This window comes from Pinus tabuliformis, chromosome 3_1 (assembly GCF_031772625.1).
Source record: "Pinus tabuliformis cultivar Carrire ecotype Pingquan chromosome 3_1, CPIR1, whole genome shotgun sequence".
Lineage (NCBI taxonomy): Eukaryota > Viridiplantae > Streptophyta > Pinopsida > Pinales > Pinaceae > Pinus > Pinus tabuliformis.
Genome location: NC_142301.1, coordinates 262,563,678 through 262,589,615, shown reverse-complemented (window position 1 = coordinate 262,589,615; position 25,938 = coordinate 262,563,678).

Genomic DNA, 25,938 nt, shown 5'->3' with positions numbered 1-25,938 from the left:
CAAATGGGTTTTAATTTCAGCTTCTGAAGCTTTGTAGAAAAAGAATTATAGTGAAAATTCCATGATGACCTATTTGAAGCAACGAAACCTTAGAATCCAAACCTCTGATACCAATTGTTATACAACTAGCTCACAAAATGGAAGGATGAAATAGATCAAAAACTTCAAAAATAACCTCTTTGAGGGGGCAACCTCATTTACATTACACAAATGAGCAATTCTTGGATGATACAAATGACAAGACATCCTTTTTATATATAGGAGTTTAAGGGGTCACAATATAATCAAAGCCGACATAACAATAATAATGTAAGGGCACAACAAAAATAATAGTGGGCTTCTATGGGGCACAATAATAACAATAAAGGGCTACAATGACAATAATAATAAGGGAATACACTAGTATTATAGGGACCTAACATGCATCTATATGATTGATGCTGGAATAATTAATCATGGATGTACAATGTATGCCATATCTATCTTGATTTATGTAAAAATATGCATGTTTTCATGTTTTTTACAACTAATTTGGTATTTTGGATGTTTTTTAATATAAATGCAAATATCTATATATATATATATGATGCTTCCGAGATGCTTCCTTTCCTAGATTTTTGGGAAATGACGCTTCTGCGTCCCCGCTTCCAAAAACCATCCCTGCTTTCTGCAACACTGGGTCTAAGAACTTCAATCATCACTCGTGAACGTCTCAAAAGCATTAGCAAGACTAAATGGCATCATTAACTATTCCAACAATCTTGGTCATGTATTAAAGGTTATCTTCCATGTATCCTTGATATGAATCTGATTGTAATTGAACTTCATATCAATCTTACTGGAATACTTAGCTCCCTGACGCTGGCCTATGAGGTCATCAATGTATAACAATGGATATCAGGACTTGATTGTGATTCTATTGAAGAGTGGATAGTCCATAAACTTTCTGTGTGTAACATTCTTTGGAGCAAGAACAATAATTGATCCCCATGGTGATGAATTGTGTCAAATGTGACCCTCATCGAGTAACTCCTAAATCTGCTTGTTGATCTCTTCATTTTCCCACAATGAAGTCCTGGGAAGTGCCTCGTTTGGCTGGGCAACTTCTTGTTGCAATACAGTGGACTGCTTAATTACACAGCTTAGAGATATTCCAAGTGGTTCTTGGATCAACTCAAAATAGTGCCTCAATAAGTTGTTCAGTTGCATCTTGCTTCTAATCCTGCAAGTTCTTTAGTCACAAGACTGATTCTGTGCATGACGAGCCTTGTGGGTCCTAGCGCACTTGATTGTTGAGTGCCTCTGCTAATTTAGCTAAAGCAGTTCAGCCACCTTCCTAAAGAAGAGTTTTCAGGAATAATTACTTCGTGCTTCTATTATAACTGCTTGTTATATATTAGTGTTTAATGTTGATGAAAAGTGAATTGACTGTTTTTAATATTTATCAGTTCAAGGATGTAGATATTGTGACTGTTATGGACACATGATTTACCGTTATTAATAGCCACTTTTTCTACCCTATTTTTAGCAAGGCCTCTTAATAGCCATTTTTTTATATTTAGCTAGTTACAATTGTCTATAGAGGTATCACAGTATGTAAGGTGGAACAAAAACCATCTATCATCTCTATTTTCTGAATTATGATTTGCCTACATGTTCCTTCTGTCCCATTAGTTAGATTTTCATTTTTCAATGGATTTTAGTGTCGTTCGTGTGTTTTCGGACTAGAATTTTTTTGTTGTCATATGTTTCCATACTAAAATTGCATGTATGACACCACACAAGATTCTAATATTTGCACCTTTAATTTATTTCTGGGGCAGCTTGGTTGTCTTCCAATATGTTGGTACCTACTGCATTTTTATTTTCATGGCCATTCACTTTTAAGAGTTGCTTGGGTTCAGTGCTGTTTAACCTACATCATTTATACATTTGGCAAGAACAGGAAATATGGATTTTATCTTCCATTTGTGTATCATATCGCATTTTGTGCAGAAATGAGTTTAAAAGTTATGTATCAACGCCAGTGTTTTCGTTTAAATGTGGGAATGATAGAATGTAATATGATTGAAAGAAATTGGGAGATAGTGGTTTCAAATTACGATTTAGCATACACTTTTTATCTGTATTGGATCTTAACTGGAGGTGGTTTGCAGATATTGGGTATATGTTCCATATATCTTGATTTTGTTTAAGCCTTTCTTGTTTTCGTCTACAGGATTGTGAGAGAACTAGCCAAAATATGTTTGTGTCATGGTCAATCTGGGCCCTGAAGTGCCTATGGCCTGGATTCAAATATGCCGCATATATTACGGCTCGGAAGCATTTGGACAAAGCTCAGGCATCAGCAAGGCATGAATCTAAATTACCCTCTGCAAACCATGAGATGGCAAAAGGGGTTATACTGAGTCCGGCAACACAGAAGAAAGTCATTCAAGCTTGGATTGATCATGATCTGGCTCAGTATGCAAATGTAGTGCTTGTAAATTTTTCCTGTATCATCACTCTCATTGTTGTAATTGTCACAAGCTTATATATTAGAAAAACGCGTCGATCTGATATGTTAAGTCAAAATACTAGTAAGTGGCATTCAGATGGCAGCCGTTTCAACTGGAAGCAGACAGGTTATGAGGGCTATTCAGGGGCATCAAGACTACATAACCGTGATCATTTCTAATGCCCTTCTCTTTTCAGAGGTCTGTGTATGTCTGCTGTTTATTCTGAGTTCCAGAGTGCAAATTACAGACTCTAGTCTGCAATTTCCTCTACATCTGGCTCACTCATGTTTTCTTTATGTCAAAGAGGATTGCAAACAAAATCAAATCCTCATCAGCAGAGGAAGATTCTTGGAGTTCTGGTGAAATGGGATGATTGTATTTCTATTCATGACCAAAGAAAGGTCAATGGGACTCGAGGGTTTGGTTGGTACCAATTGCCAAATTGTTTGCGTGAGCTTTTCATTGAAGACCACCCAACCCTCTTTGTTCGCATGGCCTGAAATCCAATATCATTTGGTCAATATTTCGTTGAGAATCAAAATGCAGGGGTTTGGGATCCACTTATCGTTTGTAAACTTTGAGGGATCCATACAGCTGATGATTTTTCCAGTCATTTAGCTTCTAATTCTGGTGATCAAAGCATCATTAGCATAAGCGTGTTCACTTATACCTGTCTGAAAGAGGGCTAACTTTTGTTTCAGAAGAGATACTGATTAAGGCTTCTCATTGACTTTATTTTAGTAGCTTCCTTGCGTCTCAGATAATGAAGTTACCGTGCCCAGCGAAGACGTTGAACTTTGAAGGCATACGGTCAAATTGGACTTTTGCATACATGGGCATATCTTATGGTATATGTTACTGTTGGTTTTAGGATTACATGCACCAAGAAAAATTGCAGGCATAAGAGAGAATCTTAGATGGCCATTCTTCTTTAAAGATTGTTCTTTTTTTTTTTTTTAAGTTCAATTTGGATGTTTGCAATAACTCATCTATTCATGGGTCAAATTGTTGTAGATCTGGTGGTATTGATGAAATTTGTATTTGTGAAATAACATATATGTTAAAACAGTGAATTTGGTTACGAATGTTTTGATGTTTCCTGGGTGTACAGTTTTTCCAGCTTTATGCTTATGAAAACTCTATTAATATTCTCCATGTTTTGTTATTTTCCAAGCCCGACAATGATTCCTAAAAGATGCCAAGGCTAAACCATCAGTGTGTGAGTTCCAAGCACCTCACTCCAATGTGATCAAGAGAGCTGAATTTATGACATTCCCAAATTGGAGAAGAGATCTCAACTTTCGCTGATTGTTTGACTTAACCTTCACAGCTATGAAGAATTTCAAGAAATGCCCCTTTAAATAATATCTGGTGTTGTTTGTGCAATTGGGCATGCCAAGTGTTAGATGTGATGGTTATAATTAGAAATTAGATGTATTAGTTAAAATATACACCTATAATAAAGTCTCTATACAAATGATGCAATAATGAGCTAATTAATGTTCTCAATTAAAGATGAGGTATGAGTTGCATAACAACTCTCTTTCCTAAGAACATCACTCAATTATCAATATGTTCTTTCTTATTATGTGTATTCTTGTCCATGCTTGTGCTATGGGATTTCTTAGTACGAGGGTGATAATTATTTCCAATGATTAGTTGGGTAATTGATCAACTCTACAAGTTTTAATGCGAATAAATGCGACAAAAAAAGAAAGAAATATATGTAGATACTTCAACATGAATTTTGAAAGGGGTTTTCTCCACACAACGTTATCTTCTCTTTTAGTAAACATCCAATTGATAAATACCTTTATTCTTTCTTTGCAAACCCTAATCTAGAAATCAACGTTAATAACTTGTATAATTCAATCTGTGAAATGCGGAAATAACAATAAGTTCAAATGTAATTATAAATATCAAAGCAGTAAGTATAAAATTGATTACATAGTGTAATCTAAGGGAAAGCATAAAGTATGTAAAATGGAAGTTAAAACATAGCTTTCCCATGCACATTGATAACTTTCACACTCAAGCTTGGGTTCATTCTTGATAATGCCTCTTCAACTTTAGTCTCCATCAAATATTCAAATTTCCATGCCAAATAGAAATGAAAAAGGGGTTATAAACTACCCTAGTAATTTTAGGTAAATCAATAACAATGAAGAGAAAAGTGACTCTTTCTACAATGACTTGTAAATCATAAATTCTTTTAAGGGCTTTTAGACTATGAAAATTCTATTGTTCTTGAGCAAACTTTTCCCCCCATAAAACCATGTATGGAATACAAGGAAATGGTAGTTATAAGTGGGCTATGGCTTCATATAGTTAACCAAAATTATGTGTCATCTACTTAGAGTTCCATATTCTATGGAATTTTAAATTTTTATACATTTTCCAAGGTGATTGCATGTTGCAAACTAGCAAAGTGCATGTTGGTTACATCTATTCACATCTTGCATTAAATAGGGTTATGATTATATCACTTCTTTCTTCAAGGAAAGGGACAATCAACTGGGGAGTTCTAGGTATGTAACCTGTGATAAATAAAAACGAGAAGACTTTTCTTAAATGCTTGACATAGGGTGCAACCAAATAACAAGAGTTATGTAGACAAATGAATTTGGCTATATCCATAATATGGTATAAAGGTGACAAAATTGAATTGAACTTGGAACTTGGTAAGGCTTACATTTTGTCATAATGTTTGTTTTATTCTACTTGGTAGTCATAGGAAATAGTTTTAAATGTTTAGAATAGTCAAATAATTTCAGTTTGCCTTTATTTTCTTCCATATTTTTCAAAATTGCTCTATTTTGACCACAATGTATTGTGTATATGGTGGTGAGCTATTGTGGGTTGTGTGCTTGTCTCCTATTTTGTGCTTGCTCTCTAGAAATGTGTTGATTAACCATATTATGATTGGATTGCTTTTGAGAAATATGTATCCCACAATTGTTTCTATAGGGTTTTAATTCCGAAAAAAAAATAAAATAAAAAAATAATTAATTAATAATTATAATAATAATAATAATAAATCATAAATAATATATATATATATATATATATTGAGAAATATGTATCCCACAATTGTTTCTATAGGGTCTTAATTCCGGAAAAAGAAAAAAAAAAATTAATTAATTAATAAATTAATAATTATAATAATAATAAATCATAAATAATATATATATATATATATATATATATATATATATATATATATATATATATATTTGAAATCTTGGCATTTCCTAAGTACATTGTATGGTTCAAATTTCATCTTTTCATAGTTTTTAGGTTCTTATGTGCAAAAAAAAATGAAAAGATAAAAAAGTATTTGATTAATATATGAGTCCATTGGTAGTTTGATGCATATAAGTTCTAATTGAAGTATTTTTGTTTAAAAATAACCAAATCAAGTTGTTTGCATAGACATATGTTTTCGGGAATAAAAATGATTTCTTACATTGGTTATTGAAATTTATAGTTTTGTGGGAAAAGTTGCATTTTTTTTTATATGGAAAAGAGGTGCTCAGTTTCCATGCTCAACAGATAAAATGCAAAATTGTGAATAAGAAAAGCTTGGTTGAAAATATTTATATTCATCCAAAAGGCTTTTGCAAGCTTTTGAAAGATTTTGATTTTAAGTAACTTCAATTTAAAACAAAATTTCCATGTACAATTTTACATTTGTGGAATCATCTTTATCATTGCCATTACCCATTGAGTAAAGAGCAACTAAAGTTAGCACATAATATAAAACAATATAAACCCTCCTTTTACAAGAAGACCAACATTGATGTAGGTGTTAAGCCTTTAGAAATAGGAGTGGTGAGTCCTCAAGTGATTCATGGTTGAAACTCTAGAAGTTTTCGTAGTGACTGGTTAAGTCCTATTTCAAGGTGCAATTATAAGGAAATGCCTTCAAGTGTACAACTAGAGGTGGAAGTTGGTGGATGTGTGTTTGTCCTCCACCTCTCACATTTTGACTTCAATAAAGCCAAGTACATGCCTCACAACTAACCTGACAATGGTGATCAACTAGGCCCTATTAATTAGCTAGTGCTTTCGATGTCAAGGAACTTACAAGGACATAGGAATTGTGTTACTCTTGGTCACATTTTTTGGTTACGAAACCTTGGCTATTGACTTTAGGGTACCACATAGGTACTCTAGTTGTGGACTATCAAAAGAGTGTCCTAAGAATAGTGATTGGCCTCCTTGATATTCCCCTTCAATTTCAATGCCTTGGGTAGTTAGATTGCAATGAAGTTGCAACTTTGTCTCTTACCTTCACCCAAGTTAGTATCTTGTTGGATTTCACCACCGTTGACAAAGGTTGTTTGGAAGGGGCCTAATGCTTACTTGAAAGATTGCTTGCTTACACTTTAATAGATCATTTTAAGGTGTGTGCTATTTTCTTTTATCACCTTTTCGTTTGAATCAAGGAGTTCCTTCTCAATTCATCGTTTGAATCGATAGATGCACTACTTTGAATAGCCCTTTTTAAGGCCGTGTACATTTAACTGAATTCTCATCTTAATCAAGTTAATTTGAAACCACCTATTAATTTAAGAGGGAGACTTAGAGTTCAACATAAATTTGAACCCTCCCATTGGAGAGAATGACATCAAGGTAAATTGTACTTTGGACCCTTCCACTGTATAAGAAGACATTGAAGTGAATGGTAATATAGAAACCTCCCCTTATAGTAGTTAATTTCAATCCCCCCTTAAGGTAACAAGAGGATTAAACTTGAGAACTGAAATTTGGCACAAAAGAGTAATTAAGGCCAATGCAACCAACATAATGCCAAGGGAAAAAACAAGAATTAATGTTTAAATAATTACAATAATATTCAAAACTAATGACGTGAGGTAATGACCCTAATAATAACAATAACAATAATGATGAATGCAATAAGAATAATCAAAATAAAAAAGAGTGAAAATTATCCTTTCCTTGTAATATTCATGGTCAACGCCATCTGATGCATTAATGCCCTTCTATTCTATAAGTATAGAGCTTATATCCCAAAGTGTTTTCCTAGGAGCCACTGCTCATTATACTTCAAAACACCTTTGCATTTGCAACAATTGTATTGTTGGTTGTAAACAACACTCAATACCCATAGCAACATAGCAATTTGATAACCCTTCTTAAGGGGACAATCTATAATGCAAGGATATTTATGTGTTATTATGGCATTAATAACCATATGTGTATCCATAATTACGAGATACCGAATGTTGTATTTCAGAAAAGGAAGCTTCCTTTTGGAATTGAATGGATCATTACATATCACAAAACCTTCAATGAAAGCAATGTCTTTCCCTCCTAAAGATGTCTTTCATAGGATCATGCACAACCTACATATTAGGACTATAATCACAATTACAAACGTTGAAGATTTAGCCTAGGTGTAGTGCATCTCGACTAAATTTAGATCCTATAAAATTATTCTTCATGGAAGATGGCATTATTAAATGTGATCAATGGAATTGATCCTTCTTACACCTTACTAATTTTAGATTCAAGTGAATAGTAGCAACATCACTATCTACAAGTGTCTTGCAGATGTGGGAGCCTCTGCCTATATCATGTACCTTTTAATGTGGAGAGTGTTGGGCTCTTTGGAGCTAGTTCCTATAGATGCCATTTTAAAGGGCTTTGACAAAAGGAATTTCAAACTCCAAGGAGTAATGTCTAAGTTCCTAATTCAATTGGACAGTGAGACTATCACCATTGAAGTGGAGGTAGTTGACAAGCCAAGTGATTATAATATCTGATTGGGGAAAAGTTGGATGCATGTGATCAAATGATCTCTTCAGCCTTTCTAATCTTGAAATACCCCCATGAGGGAAATCTCATTACTGTGAATTAGCTTATGTATGTTCGACAAACTCCAATAAAAAAACCGAGGACAAATATTTAGTTCATTAACAAATAGGCTTCCTAATTTGAGAGTGAAGGCATTGGGATATTTATGGACTCATAAATGGAGTCTTTTTCACTTCCTCAACCCATGTAGTATGCAGATTTCATACCAATGTATGTGATCTTGTCAATGACTAATAAGTTTGTTATATTTTTCTACACATCACAGTTTGAAGAGTGCCAAACAAAGGTACATTTGTTCCCCTTTTAGTGATCTTACTTCAAAGAAGTCCAATAACTTATGTGAGAGACTTCATATTGGGATTTTGATATCGTATGCTTGGGTTCTTTCTACCTTTGTCTAAGATAAAATATTTTTATGAAGCTATTCAAAGTGTGACCTAAAACCATAATCAAGGCATTCAACATAAGGAAGATCATGACCAATTTACATCCTTCATCTAAGACTTTAATTTATTTGATTCTAATAAAGTTTTGGAGATGGTATTGCCCTTTAACAAAGAAACTCTCAAGGTTATGACTAGTTTGGATTATCCATGTCACGATATTCAACATCATTCATATTATATTCCTAACCTAGACTAATTTGAGATTGAAGCTAAGGATTTTTTTTTTCTCTTAGAGAGATCAACTAGTATAAATGTCCCATCCCAACATATGATGTGTATGAGGAAGGGAATTTAGATAAATTAAGAAAACCATTCCAATTAACAACTCTTGAAACCCTGATGTTATGGAAATTGTTCTTATCGGGGCTAACTATTCTCACAAAGAGATTGTTGCTTATATAACCATGTTCAAAGAATTTCATGACATATTCTCTTACCCTTATAAAGATACTAGGTATTGACCCTCTAATTATTGGACATGAGATTAGGACATATGATAGTGCTAGACATTTCATGAAACAAATATGGTATTATATGATTACAAATGTTAGAGAAATGATATAATTGTTGATTTGGGGTAGCATCGGATGTGCTCTAGCCACGAAATTTGGTGGAGAGGTTAGGGCACACGAGATCTCCAATACCCAGAAAGGATTTGGCAAGATTCTAAATAGATCAGGAGATATTAAAATAATTAATATTTTTAATGGAGTCCCTAAGTCTAAACTTAGGGAAAATAAAATCTTAATGTGTATTAATATGAATATGTGTTAGAAGGGTCCAAAAGACATGGATCAAGCCATATCTAATCTTAGCCATTGATTAGGGACTTAATCTCAGCTGTTGATATCTCAACAGGAAAAGTATAGGAGGAGGCTTGAGGGTCACTTGGAGAATACACCAGAGTGATCAGTCATTCTATTCTCTAGAGCGGGGTTTGCTAAGAGAGGTAGAATCATTGATCAAGAGAGCAGCTGAGGGGCATTGAGTACAGAGAAACAGAGAAGGAAAAGAGTGTGTTGGGAGAGCAGTGCAACAACTAAGGAGAGTGACGCAGAGCCAACAAGGGCTCATGTAGGGCCACGCAAAGGCAGCCAAGTGTTGCGCAGAGCACAAGAGGGGCCAGCGTAGCTGACACAGAGGCTCCCAGAGTTGACGCAAGGTCTCATGGGGCTGACATAGGCCAAGAAAGGTTGACGCAGGGCCACCGTGAGAAGAAGAGGGGCTGACGCAGTCCAGATTGGGTAGGCGCTGGGGTTGCAGGAGCAGTTTTGTGCTGAAGAGCTACTGGAAGGATATTTCAGGGTTTTAGCTAGGAGATTTCTCTCAAACTGTGAGGTATAGCTGCTAAGGAAATTCTTTGTTGGGTGTGCTAGTTTCAGCACCCAGAGTGTACTCTGATATTGCTTAATAAGAAAACCCTTATATAGCTGCACCGATTTTCCCACGTTGGGTTTTTCCGGGGGACATTGGTCAAAAAATAATGGTTTCATGTGGTGTGTTTGTTCTTGTTTCTTTTAGTTGCTGATCTATAATATGTTGAGCGTGCAGTGGTGTTTATTTTCAGTCTTTACTTTGTAAATAACTTGTTAAAGAAAAAATAACAGGTAGGTAGGAATAAATCAGAAAAAGTGCATCAAGGGTTTCTAACTAAGTAAACTTAGAAACTTCAACATGGTATCAGAGGGTGATTGTAGATCACAGGAGGACTAAAAGACATCAGCTGAGTGGAGCAATAGCAGCAGAAAACAGTTGTCCCGAGGTGACAAAAGCTGTTTCTAGCGGTACATAAGCCAAGGAAGTGTGACGCAGAGCCAATGAGAGCCACGCAGAAGAAGCCGGGAGCTACACAGAGCCTCAGAGAGACCAGCGTTGTTGACACAAAGGGCCAAAGGGCTAACGCAGGGCATCCCAGGGCTGACGCAGACCCATCCGGGGTGACGCAGAGCCAGCGTGAGGCAGAGAGGGGCTGACGCAATTCACAAAGAGGGAGTTGATGTGGTCTAAAAGGCTACAGGAATATTGTAGAGTGGAGCTGGTGAGGTATTGTAGTAAGAACAATATCTGACAGAGCACGGCCAGAGGAGTTGTCATCGAGGGTTTTTAGCCGAGCAACCTAGATCAACAGTGCAGTTGCACAAGATGGTCAAAGTAGGGGGCATCTCGGTAAGCGGCAGAAGGATTTCCATGAGGGAAATCAGGACTCAGAGGGAGTCCAGAAGAGAACTTCCAGATGAGAAGTAGAGACTCAGAGGAGTCGAACAGAGAACTTCCAGGAGGGAAGTAGAGGAGTGTCATGGCACTACATGAGGTAAGAGACCAGCATAGACTGGACGGAGCATCGAACTTCGCAGTCTGGAAGGCCAAAATCTTATCAGTCCTTGACAGGAATCGTGTCAAGAACTTCACCTTGAAGGTTATAGCTATCCCAGTCAACCCCAATGATAATGACAAGTATGAAGAGGCGACGACGAGGGCCAAGTGCATTATCCTTGACGGGGTCAAGGATCATGTGGTACCACATATAGCCCAGAAGGAAACGATAGTTGAGATGTGGCAGGCTCTCAAGAACCTGTACTAGTATTCTTCTGTGCAGAGAAGAATGCTGCTGAAGAACCAGATGAGGTCTTATCAGATGAAGAAGGGTCAATCGATTGACACCTTCCTCGAAGGACTGAATGAGATCCGAGACTAGTTGACTACTATAGGAGCAACACCGGATTAGGAGCTTATGGTGAGGACAACCCTGAATGCTATCTCAGAAGATTGGGAAGTGTTTGTCCAGAGTATCTTAGGCAGAGGGACTCTCCTACCTTGGGACGAGATGTGGGCAACTCTTCGCTAGGAAGAGATCAAACAACAGTCAAAGACAGGTAGCAACAACAAAGGGATCAAGGTCAAGCAAGGGGAGGAGGATGTGGCCCTAGCATCTGAGAGAAAGCAGGAGAAGCGGAAGAAGAAAGGTCTCTCCAAGATTAAGTGCTTCCACTGTGGGGAGGCGGGTCATTATGTGACCCAGTGCCCAAGGAAGAAGAGTAAGGGAGAGTCTTCGGAGACTAAGGCAGTGCCAGTACAGGCAGAGAAGGAAGTTTTGACAGATGACGACTGTGCCATGAGTGCACACATGCCACTTGAGTGAAAGTGGGGAGACATTGAGTTGTAGTCAGGAGGACTACAGGGGGATGAGGGACAGGATCCTTGAGGTACCCAACGTCTTGGATTAGACCTTGCTACGGGAGCCCTGACGATGAGTAGCAGGATTGGCTGGGTGGGTAGAGACGGATGCGGATGGAGCGGCAGGCAGAGTTATAGTGCAGGAGTCCCGAGACAATGCAGAGCTAGCAGGCTGTAACAGTGTGAGAGGCATAAGAATGTTGCACCAGTGTAGGAAGGCACAGAGAGGTGTGCAACGGTGCAAGATGTAGGGAGCTGTTGCAACATCGTAGAGGTCAGAGAGGGAGCACTTGTCAGTGGCAGAGGGAGCTTAAGCATCAATGGGTATCTCTAGCCCAATAGGGAGGTTAGTTGGGAGATCAGTTACTTACTTCTCAGTAACTGAGTTGTAGTGCAACAGTGGGCAGCATGATGTAGCATGATGAGAAGAGGTGCAGTGCAGGGAGAAAGGAACAACAACAACACGGATGCAGAGGGAGCTGTCGTACAGATGCAGTAGTGGTAGTGGAAAAACCATGGGCAGTAGTATAGGAGGCAACAGTGCAGAGGATGTTGGGCAAGAAGGCCTAGCATCAGCACATTTACCAGTGCCGGATGATCAGAGTAATACTCAGTGAGGAGTATTGCTAGAGCACAATCCTCGCTAAGAGGGAGTGTTGATTTGGGGTAGCATCGGATGTGCTCTAGCCACGAAATTTGGTGGAGAGGTTAGGGCACATGAGATCTCCAATACCCAGAAAGGATTTGGCAAGATTCTAAACAGATCAGGAGATATTAAAATAATTAATATTTTTAATGGAGTCCCTAAGTCTAAACATAGGGAAAATAAAATCTTAATGTGTATTAATATGAATATGTGTTAGAAGGGTCCAAAAGACATGGATCAAGCCATATCTAATCTTAGCCATTGATTAGGGACTTAATCTCAGCTGTTGATATGTCAATAGGAAAAGTATAGGAGGAGGCTTGAGGTTCACTTGGAGAATACACCAGAGTGATCAGTCATTCTATTCTCTAGAGCAGGGTTTGCTAAGAGAGGTAGAATCAATGATCAGGAGAGAAGCTGAGGGGCATTGAGTACAGAGAAATAGAGAAGGCAGAGAGTGTGTTGAGAGAGCAGCGCAACAGCTAAGGAGAGTGACGTAGAGCCAACAAGGGCTCACGCAAGGCCATGCAGAGGCAGCCAAGTGCTGTGCAGAGCACAAGAGGGGCCATCGTAGCTGACACAAAGGCTCCCAGAGCTGACGCAAGGTCTCCTGGGGCTGACACAGGCCAAGAAAGGCTGATGCACGACCACCGTGTGAAGAGGAGGGGCTGACGTAGTCCAGATTGGGAAGACACTGGTGTTGCAGGAGCAGATTTGCATTGAAGAGCTGCTAGAAGGATTTTCCGGGGTTTCAGCTAGGAGATTTCTCTCAAACTGTGAGGTATAGCTGCTAAGGAAATTCTTTGTTGGGTGTGCTAGTTTCGACACCCAGATTGTACTATGATATTGCTTAATAAGAAAACCCTCAGATAGCTACACCGATTTTCCCGGGTTGGCTTTTTCCGGGGACATTGGTCCAAAAATAATGGTGTCATGTGGTGTTTTTGTTCTTGTTTCTTTTAGTTGCTGATCTGTAATATGTTGAGCGTGCAGTGGTGTTTATTTTCAGTCTTTACTTTGTAAATAACTTGTTAAAGAAAAAATAACAAGTAGGTAGGAATAAATCAGAAAAAGTGCATCAAGGGTTTCTAACTAAGTAAACTTAGAAACTTCAACATGGTATCAGAGGGTGACAGGAGGACTAAAAGACATTAGCCGAGTGGAGCAATAGCAGCAAAAAATAGTTGTCTCGAGGTGACAAAAGCTGTTTCTAGCGGCACATAAGCCAAGGAAGTGTAACACAGAGCCAACGAGAGCCATGCAGAAGAAGTCGGGAGCTACACAGAGCCTCAGAGAGACCAGTGTTGTTGACACAAAGGGCCAGAGGGCTAACGCAAGGCATCCCAGGGCTGACACAGACCCATCCAGGGTGACGCAGAGCTAGCCTGAGGCAGAGAGGGGCTGACACAATTCACAGAGAGGGAGTTGCTGGGGTCTAGAAGGCTGCAGGAATATTGCAAAGTGGAGTTGGTGAGGTATTGTAGTAAGAACAATATTTGACAGAGCAGGGCCAGAGGAGTTTTTATCGAGGGTTTTTAGCTGAGGAACCTAGATCAGAAGTGCAGTTGCACAAGATGATCAGAGTAGGGGGCATCTCGGTAAGCGGCAGAAGGATTTCCATGAGGGAAATTAGGACTCAGAGGGAGTCCAGAAGAGAACTTCCAGACGAGAAGTAGAGACTCAGAGGAGTCGAACAGAGAACTTCCAGGAGGGAAGTAGAGGAGTGTCATGGCACTACACGAGGTAAGAGACCAGCATAGACTGGACGGAGCATCAAACTTCGCAGTCTGGAAGGCCAAAATCTTATCAGTGCTTGACAAGAATCGTGTCAAGGACTTCACCTTGAAGGTTATAGCTATCCCAGTTGACCCTAATGATAATGACAAGTACGAAGAGGCGACGACGAGGGCCAAGTGCATTATCCTTGATGGGGTCAAGGATCATGTGGTACCACATATAGCCCAGAAGGAAATGATAGTTGAGATGTGGCAGGCTCTCAAGAACCTGTACCAGTATACTTTTGTGCAGAGAAGAATGCTGCTCGAGAACCAGATGAGGTCGTATCAGATGAAGAATGGTCAATTGATTGACACCTTCCTCGAAGGACTGAATGAGATTCGAGACTAGTTGACTACTATAGGAGCGACACCGGATCAGGAGCTTATGGTGAGGACAGCCCTGAATGCTGTCTCAGAAGAATGGGAAGTGTTTGTCCAGAGTATCTTAGGCAGAGGGACTCTCCTACCTTGGGATGAGATGTGGGCAACTCTTCGCCAAGAAGAGATCAAACAATAGTCAAAGACAGGTAGCAACAACAAAGGGATCAAGGTCAAGCAAGGGGAGGAGGATGTGGCCCTAGCATCTGAGAGAAAGTAGGAGAAGCGAAAGAAGAAAGATCTCTCCAAGATCAAGTGCTTCCACTGCGGGGAGGCGGGTCATTATGCGACCCAGTGCCCAAGGAAGAAGAGTAAGGGAGAGTCTTCGGAGACTAAGGCAGTGCCGGCACGGGCAGAGAAGGAAGTTTTGACAGACGATGACTGTGCCATGAGTGCACACATGCCACTTGAGTGAAAGTGGGGAGACATTGAGCTGTAGTCAGGAGGACTACAGGGGATGAGGGACAAGATACTTGAGGTACCCAACGTCTTGAATTAGACCTTGCTACGGGAGCCCTGACGAGGAGTAGCAGGACTGGCTAGGTGGGTAGAGACGGATGCAGATGGAGCGGCAGAGAGAGCTACGGTGCAGGAGTCCCGAGACAACGCAGAGCTAGCAGGCTGTAACAGTGTGACAGGCACATGAATGTTGCACCAGTGTAGGAAGGCACAGAGAGGTGTGCAACGGTGCAAGATGTAGGGAGCTGTTGCAACATCATAGAGGTCAGAGAGGGAGCACTTTTTAGTGGCAGAGGGAGCTTAAGCATCAATGGGTGTCTCTAGCCCAACAGGGAGGTCAGTTGGGAGCTCAGTTACTTACTTCTCAGTAACTGAGTTGTAGTGCAACAGTGGGCAGCACGATGCAGCATGATGATAGGAGGTGCAGTGCAGGGAGAAAGGACCAGCAACAACATGGATGCAGAGGGAGCTGTCGAACAGATGCAGTAGTGGCAGTGGAAAAACCATGGGCAGTAGTATAGGAGGCAGCAGTGTAGAGGATGTTGGGCAAGAAGGCCTAGCATCAGCACAGGTACCAGTGCCGGATGATCAGAGTAATACTCAGTGAGGAGTATTGCTAGAGCACAATCCTCGCTAAGAGGGAGTGTTGATTTGGGCTAGCATCGGATGTGCTCTAGCCACGAAATTTGGTGGAGAGGTTGGGGCACATGAGATATCCAATACCCAGAAAAGGTTTGGGCAGATTCTAAACAGATCAGGAGATATTAAAATAATTAATATTTTTAATGGAGTCCCTAAGTCTAAACTTAGGGAAAATAAAATCTTAATGTATATTAATATGAATCTGTGTTAGAAGGGTCCAAAAGACATGGATCAAGCCATATCTAATCTTAGCCATTGATTAGGGACTTAATCTCGATCATTGATATGTCAACAGGAAAAGTATAAGAGGAGGCTTGAGGGTCACTTGGAGAATACACTAGAGTGATCAGTCATTCTATTCTCTAGAGCGGGGTTTTCTAAGAGAGGTAGAATCAGTGATCAGGAGAGCAGCTGAGGGGCCTTGAGGACATAGAAACAAAGAAGGCAGAGAGTGTTCTAGAAGAGCAGCGTAGCAGCCAAGGAGAGTGATGTAGAGCCAGCAAGGGCTCACGTAGGGCCATGCAGAGGCAGCCAAGTGCTGCGCAGAGCATAAGAGGGGCCAACATAGCTGACACAGAGGCTCCTAGAGCTGACGCAGGGCCTCCTGTGGCTGACATAGGCCAAGAAAAGCTGATGCAGGTCCAACATGAGATAGAGAGGGGCTGATGCAGTCTAGATTGGGCAAACGCTAGGGTTGCAGGAGCAGTTTTGTGCTGAAGAGCTGCCAGAAGGATTTTCCAGGGTTTCAGCCAAATGATTTGTCTCAAACTGTGAGGTATAGCTGCTAAGGAAATTCTCTATTGGGTAGGCTAGTTTCGGCACCCAGACTGTACTCCGATATTGCTTAATAAGAAAACCCTCAGATAGCTGCACCCGTTTTCCCACATTAGATTTTTCCAGGGACATTGGTCCAAAAATAATGGTGTCATGTGGTGTGTTTGTTCTTGTTTCTTTTAGTTGTTGATCTATAATATGTTGAGCATGCACTGGTGTTTATATTCAGTGTTTACTTTGTAAATAACTTGTTAAAGAAAAAATAACAAGTAGGTAGGAATAAATCATAAAAAGTGCATGAAGGGTTTCTAACTAAGTAAACTTAGAAACTTCAACAATGATATGATTACAAATTAGGGCCTCGTATATATACCTAGGTAGGAGTGTCCTTTCATTAAGAATCATGTCCTTTGAGACATGTCATTTCATTATTGTCCTTACGAATATCTTTATATTCAAGTATTTTGGATATTTTATTCATGAGCCAAGTTTGGATGTCACAATTGGTAGTAGAGCTTTGTTTAATGATCCTAACCCTTGGCCACATATTTTTATAAAACCATTTCTAATTCAACCCTTAATACCCATATTTCCTCAAAGTGTTTTGAGTGTTTGGTATTAGGCGACAATTGTCCCTTGGACATTGGAGTCTAAAAATTTTGTTGCAACTTTGAAGTTTCCTTATTGTACATTTAGGTTTCATGAATATCAATGACTTCCAACATTAAATGAATCGATAATACAAGGAATACCATTCCATTGCTATAAATAAAAGGGGGAAGCCCTATAATTTTTTCACGAACTTATTTAATTCAAGAGTTTATATATATATATATATAATTTTTAGTCGCTATGATTTGGTATCCCGTGAACATGGTATTCAATTCATGAATAGATTTTTGGGATCAAATTACATTAGGAATTCAAATAACATTATAAATTGATAATAGTTTAGGCGTGAATAACTTTTAAACACCAAACTAGCTTTCGTTTCTATCTCTCGTGGTTTCTAGAGTGATTGTCCCCACTGAATTATTCAAAAATCACACCAAGGGAAAACTTGATTACATTTACATCCACCCTCATTCTCCATCGTACAATGTCATTGTATCAATTCAATATTGTTGCTCTACCATTGATAATCCAATCATTGTGGTACTAAACTATTGAATGATTATACACCCATAGATTACCCAAGCCTTATAATATCTATAGTTTAAGTCTACGTCAATATCAAAATTGAAGAGGAGGTTGCAACCAAAGGTCAAACATTGCGACCATTGATACTTAAACTAAGTTGTCATTTAATAATTAAACCAAGATCATCATGGATTTTTGGCATCTATGGTTCATTTCTTTTGAACTTAGTCTCGGAGTATCCACAGTAGAAACCATATTTCTGTCAACGTTTCAAATCCCAACAGGGATCCATCATCAGGACCAATTTGAATGATGATAGAAGAAGAGCTTTGTGAAAGGATAAATAGTTAAAGAAATATTTTTATTGAAAGTCGGCTAATAACTTTATTTTAATTTTAATTTATCATTTTTATTATTAATAGTAATAATTAATATTCTAAATAGTAAATAAATTATTATTATTATTATTTATAAATTTAATTGTTAAATAATAATAGTTTTAAATTTTAATTTAGTTTTCAATTATGAAAACAATTCATAATAATAATTATTAATTTATTAAGAGTAATAATTATTTTATTCTATTTTATTTTAATTTTTTAATATAGTAAAATAACCTAAATATATTATATTCTTAGTTAAAAACTAATTATTATTATAATTGATTTGTTAATATTATTATTACTATCATTATAAGTATAAATAAAATAATCCTTAAATTTAATGATAATAATTATTATCATAATTAAAATATTCTTATTTATAGATTTAATTGTTAAATAATACTAGTTTAGAATTTTTATTTAGTTTTAAATTAGGAAAATAATTCATAATAATAATTATTAATTTATTAAGAATAATAATTATTTTATTCTATTTTATTTTAATTTTATTATATTTTTATAATATAATAAAATAACATGAGTAGATTTTATTTTTAGCTAAAAACTGATTATTATTATGATTGATTTGTTAATATTATTATTACTATTATTATAAGTATAAATAAAATAACCTTAAATTTTAATGATAATAATTATTATAAAACCTAATCCTAAGATAGTCATGTTTGAAGTTTGAGTTTATATTACTAAAAGGGTTTTAAAGTTTCCATCATATGGAAGATAACTAAATTAATATCATATACAACTTGAAAAAGAGGTGATTAAAAAGCAACTTTAAAAAAAAAATTAAAGTTGAAGAAATTTGAAGCTTATTATTATTAAAGGGAAGGTTCAATAAAGTTCTATAGTATTAGAAATGGAAACACATAGACATACACACGCCCTTTTTGAAATTCTCTCTCTCTATATAGAGAGAGGGGTTTATAAGAATAATACCTAAGTTATAAAGTACCAAGCTTAAGTGAAACATTTTAGGATTTTGGATGAATGTAGAATGGAGTCTAATAGTGAAGAAAATTGAAGGTTACACACAAAGAGAGAGAGAGATTTCAGAAAACCTTCAATTTTCTTCACTATTAGACTCCCTTCTACGTTCATCCAAAATCCTGAAATGTTTCACTTAAGCTTGGTATTTTATAACTTAGGTATTATTTTTATAAACCCCTCTCTCTATATATAGAGAGAGAGAGAATTTAAAAAAGGGTTTATTTTTATAACGTCTCTCTCTCTCTCTCGCTATATATATATATATATATATATATATATATATATATATATATATATATATATATATGTATATCTATATCTATATCTATATCTATATCTATATATATAAGCGAGAGAGAGAGAGACTATAAAAATAATACCTACGTTATAAAGTACGAAGCATAACTGAAACATTATAGGATTTTGGATGAAAGCATAATGGAGTCTAGTAGTAAATAAAATTGAAGGTTTTCCAAAATCTCAACAAAATGTATTTACATGTTACTTAGACTCCAAGGGACACTTGCAAGAAAAGATATTGTTATTCCATTGCTCCTACTGTGGATAATAATTATATTAGTACTGAATGTGCTAAACAATTAGTTATTCATGAGCCAAAAGTAATTGAAATATAAGATTGTGGGATGCAAAAAATAAGACATAAGAGATTTATAAATGAACATTGTGGATTATACTTTCATATTACAATTCATTGTTAGATCCTTATTTTGTGATGATATTAAAAAAATTCTGGGATCTCCCTAATGGAAGCACTTGGGACATTCATTGTAAACACAAAGAAGAAGTTCTTAACATTTTACTATAAGAAGAAAAAGCTAACATGACATGAAACTATACAAGATCCATATTTAGTAACAATAAAATAACATAAAGATATATCAAAGGTAAGCCTTCAAGAAAATAAAAGGTTAATATAAAAGATACAGAAGAAAAATGATAAAATTATCATAGACAAAAATGAAGAAATGTTTTGCCTCAAGAATCATAGTCAAAACTTCAACACATAGACTAGGAAGCTTAAGAGTGATAAGAAATCGTTGGAAGACAAGTTAAAACAAATTTTCTAGAATGAAGCATCAAAGACTTCAAGTGAAGGAATCCAAGTTGAGAAGGGAACACAAATAGATCCAATTAATACCATGATTAAAGAAGGTCTGATTCCAATTAAAGTAAAGACATTTTCAGATGTTGGAGTACAAATGATGAGAATTCCGAGTGAATATCCAACAACCAACTAAGAAACATTAGTGTGTGAAGAAAATACAACTTCAAAATTAAAATAAGCAAATGCCACAAGCACAATAATACAAAATCATGTTACAAGAACTCTTTATAGGAATCCAAATTATAAGAGCATATATTTTAATCAGATAGTGTATCAACATCACTCAAATGGAAACAATTAAATTATCATCTGAAGAATATTGATACTAGTATCAATAAGTTTCATAATAAACCTTGGAAATCATATAAACACACTACTATGTGAAGGACGAATTAGGATGATCAAATCATGTTATGGTTTGATAATTCTACTTAGCACTTAGAAGTTTGTAGAATCTCCTATCATCAAGTATGATAGCTCCAAGAATAGTCAATGGTGTGAATACATTATAAATCAAGGAAAAATATGTCGGGCCTCTCCAGAAATATTCTTTGAGAAAAAAAAGAATATTAAGGGAAAGACAAAGTAACAGATATAAAAATATAAATACTAATAAATAAATAAATAATAATTATAATGAATATTAATGATAGGACATGTATCAAAGAACATGATTCTTAATGAAAAGGCACTCCTATCTAGGTATATATATGGGGCCCTCATTTGCATATATATACTCTAAGTCTTTTAGAAATTTTATTTTTGAACTAGGTTTGGTTGTCATATTTTTTCAAACTTCAACCCTCAATTATTATTAGGTTTTGGACCTTCTAAAATATTCTTGAAAGTCCACATGTGGTTATCCCCTTATGTGTGGTTAATGGGGACTAGTGTGGCATCCACTATGTTCTATGTTGGTTAACAAGGTAGACCAACTTGTGAGAGTCATAACTTCCACATATAAGCTCTAATTGAGGTGATTTTTTCACCAATGAAAACATCTCAGTGTGTAGAGCAACATCAAGGGGCTAAGAGAAACTTTTGTTTCCTCTTGTTGAGTATGCTAGAATATAATAATCAATATTTTGGTCAAATTTTCCTCAACAACCTCTTGACGTCCACTTGTGTTTATGCTCAAGAAGAGGCCAGGAAGTGGCAAAGGTTTGTTGAAGGAAGTTGTTGTAGAAGTTGGAGTGTTGATATTTTGTTCTAGGATGCTAAAAAATATGAATTTGCTTCAACACAAGTGTTTCACCATGCACCTAATCAATTAATGGTAGACAACTTGAATTTAAATGAGTTAAAATATTTGGTTTGAGTTTAATTGTTGAAGATCTAAAAAACTAGTAGTCAATATCATAATATTGTCATATCTAAAATAAGAAAATCATGTTATTTAGTAGTTTTTACTACATACCATATGATTTCCTTTTAAATGAGGGAATATTTAAAAGCAAACATTATCAAAATATAGTACAGTCCTAGAATTAATCTTTTAATAATTTACCATTCTATGTTATATTCTACTATTTTTTTCACAGATTTGGTATTATGTGAGTTAGTTGTCTAGTCTTACATAGAAGAGTTGTTTTTCCAATCTTATATATCCTTTAAATGGTATTAATGTTGAAATGTCAGTTATGTCAATTCAAGAAAATATTTTTTGGTATTATCTACAATTTCCTATGTGTTGTAAAGTCATGTTGAATCTTTATAAATATGTCTTAGAGAGTACATAAACACAAGAGAAAGAAGGTAGTTGAGAGACAAAATGATTGGTCCTGCACATGAAGGAAAATAACTTGTGGATCACCAAATAAAAAGGTCTAAAAAAGAAAGAACTTTACTTATGATCATGTTGAGAGAATCCCAAATAACATGAAATAAATTTATTAGTGTCCATATATGGCCAAGAAATAGGTCAATGGAACTAGAGAGTACAACCAATGGCCACAATAATTTCTTAGATTCGAATGTATTATCTAAGTGAAAGACATACCAATGACACTAAAACAAGGAAAAGGGCATGGGATCAACAAAGCAAAGTGAAAAACCCTCACGACCTTGAGGCTCTAACTCAATATTAATATCATACCATGAAATATAGGTAGATACATAGGATCGGGAAGAAGCGTCATTTTCCTATTAATCATTGTGAAGGAACCAACTTAAAGCCTAATGATTTCCTTCAAAGAGTGTCTGGGTTGAGGGGGTCTAGCTATACACTCATGGGAAGATATATGGAAATATATGACCTATCTCTCTAACATCTATGGCCAAGGAGAAGAATCTCATAATAAAGGTCTTGCTACACAATTCGACCCAAGGAACCATACTTTGTATTGGCAAAATCTGGATCTAACGTTGTATAAAGATTATGTGCTTGGAAGATATGCGAGAAGAAGTCTACTCTCATAGATATACCACTCTGTAACTCAAAGGGGGAGGGTTCGTAGTACTTAGTACCTCCAACAATTGAGATAGGAAAAATTAAAAATCAATGAGGTGAATAGTCTCTCACTTATGGGTAACTACCTCACAAACATATAAGGCTAGGCATCTCTCATTAGGATAGTGAAAGAAAGTCACAATGAAACCTTCCAAGTCCAGAAAAGTAATTGGATACCCCCTAGATCTCATAATATATGGGATACCTAAAGTCAAAGTGTTCCTCAAACTCGGTCTCTTAGAGATGGTAAATGATAGATCCTATCAAACATAGGTAGTGGGAGCAATCCTGTGAATGGTCAAGCAAGATTCTAAGGTCATGGACCTTGTGACTTCCAATGTAGTTAGGAAAAATAATGAGACAATCCTCTAGCACATTAAATATTAATAATAAAAGGCCATTTCGAGCCAATATATGGTGGAGAGACCAAAGTGATCTAAATGACCTACAATAGATGTCGCCCCTTCACTAAACTAATGATGTCCAATTTAGGTGAGGGGAATTCATTACTTTTCAAATGGTGGTAAGAAAATATTTCACTTGAAAAGGATATCATCAATACTAGGTAGCCAAAGATTTGAAAGATTCAATCAAAACATAAAATCTAAGTATGATAATCTACAAACAAATACTACAAAAAATTTGAACAAAAAATACATAAATATGAAATCTCAATCACATCTATCTTTCACTGAAAGAAGAAAATAAACTACAACATCTAAAAAAAAACTCTCTAACCAACACAATGGTGAACCCTCCATATCCTTTATAGAATATGAAGAAGAGGGAAGAATGTATTTAGTCACCATAAGGTGAATCAATGAAATTGTAACCCTATTCTAATCACCTAGTGTTCCATAGCCACAATAAGTGTGTTAAGTGCACCTTACTTGGAAAATGAATTAGGGCACGCAAGCATGCATCCCGTTCCTTTAGGTCTCCACTCTCTACCTAACCTAGAAATTTATTATGCAAAAGCACCATAATTGACTAGGGATCAACACCCTTCTACCAAAAATAGGTCATGCACACAAAATTAAACCAACTTCGAATTGAACTAAATCTAAGCTAGAGACTACCACATGCATGTGCCATCCTTAACTCAACCCTACATAATAAGAAGTCACCTCCATAAGCAAATATTGTTGCACATAGCTCCACCATTCATCATTATTATGCAAGCATCCTAAGGTATAGATCAATTACACTAAGAGATGGACATATTTCCATGGTTGGGCCCTAAGGAAAGAGAACAAAACTACTAAGCAAACAAGTAAAAACTTGAATATTTGAAACAATTTCGGTAGAAATCACATTAGGAAAGTTTGGTTGATGCATTTCAAACCAACCAGTGTGGTCCATCATCAGGACAAGATGAAGACTCAGGTCTTGGCAGCAGGTTAAATAGAAAGATAGATCTTTCTAATGGCTATAAGGAAACAACTACTTTTGACTGGGTAAAAAATAGGGAAAGAATTAATTTAATCTTAATTGAGTTAAATGTAAATAAATAAAAATTGATATTATGACTATTTAGTCTTGAACTAATTAAAATATTGATAAGTATATATTTTATTTAATCTTGAACTAATTAATTAAAAATATATTTTAGTTATAATTTAAATAATTAAATATATATAAGAATATAAATTAAAATCCTAGAAAAATAACTTTGACTAGATTAAATATATAAAAAAATAAAGGATTATAACTCGAATGAGGTTATGGATAATGGGAATATTAACATTAAAAGAAATTTAACTGAAAATAACTTCCTAAGTCAAAGGAGGAATATAATTTTTTATTATTATTATTATTATTTTATTTTATTTTTATTGAAATTATAAAATAAAGAATTAATTTAATCTTAATTGAAATACATGTGAATAAATAGATATTGATATTTATTTATTATTATTATTAACTAATTAAAATTAAATTAAAATAATAATAATAATAATAATAACTACAACATTGACTTGACTAAGAATAAGTTTAGAGAGAGAGAGAGAGAGAGAGAGAGAGAGAGAGAGGGGCTAGGAATAATAATTAAAATAAGGGAGACAATAATCTATAAGAAAAATCAACCAAAAATAACCTCCTAAGCCAATGGAGGAATACAAATTAAGAATTAATAAAATTATAAAATGAAGAAGGAAAAGGGGAATCAATAAAACTCAGGGATAAATCAGAAGAAACCAAAATCAAGGAGATAAAAAGAAAAAACAAGGAAACCGACGAGGCTAGGAATAATAGTTAAAATAAGGGAGACAATAATCTATAAGAAAAATCAACCAAAAATAACCTCCTAAGCCAATGGAGGAATAAAAATTAAGAATTAATAAAATTATAAAATGAAGAAGGAAAAAGGGAATCAATAAAACTCGGGGATAAATCAGAAGAAACCAAAATCAAGGAGATAAAAAGAAAAAAACAAGGAAACCGACAAAACCTCTAGATCAAGAAGGAAAAAGACTAAGATTAAAGGGCAGGAATCCAACAACTACTAATTTTCCATCGGTCATCCCTGTTTAGATTACTTGATCTCCTCTCAATTTCAAAAAAAAAACAAAAGTTGCCTAAAAGTAGGGAGGCACTATATATGAATCCAAATGCACTAGAGAAGTGAGGTAGCCTTCAAAACGAAGTCACCGACCCAAACTACATCTTAAAAAACCCAAGGATGTAACTCTCTCGAAGGAGAAAAAAGATAGATAAGGGTATCAATACCACCTCGATGTAGAATCCCCTAAGGTGTGATCCTATGGAAAAAAAAAAAAAAAAAGCAAGTTCGAAAATTTTCTCCAAGCATAAAGGATGGACCCCAAACACATCCTATAAGATGTCATGCAAGACCATTTATTTATAACATATCATACATAAGAACATGATAGACTAAAAACTCTCAACTAGTGACTTTAGAATGCATTTATATCATGAATCAAGGAGCAACATTAAAAGGCATGAGAGAGATATAGGAAGAGGGAGAATATTGGACCATTTGACCCAAAATGAACTCAAAATTGTTGCACGAGCTACCAATGCTAACCATGGATCAAGAATGTGAGCTCTTTGGTGGGAGAGAACAAAGGTTGTTACATTGTCTATTAGAATGAGGTCCCTAAAGGAAAAATTGTTCGAATATGTTGAAAGAAAGAATGTTTATAGGTTTTGCAAGGATGTATATGAGGTTTAT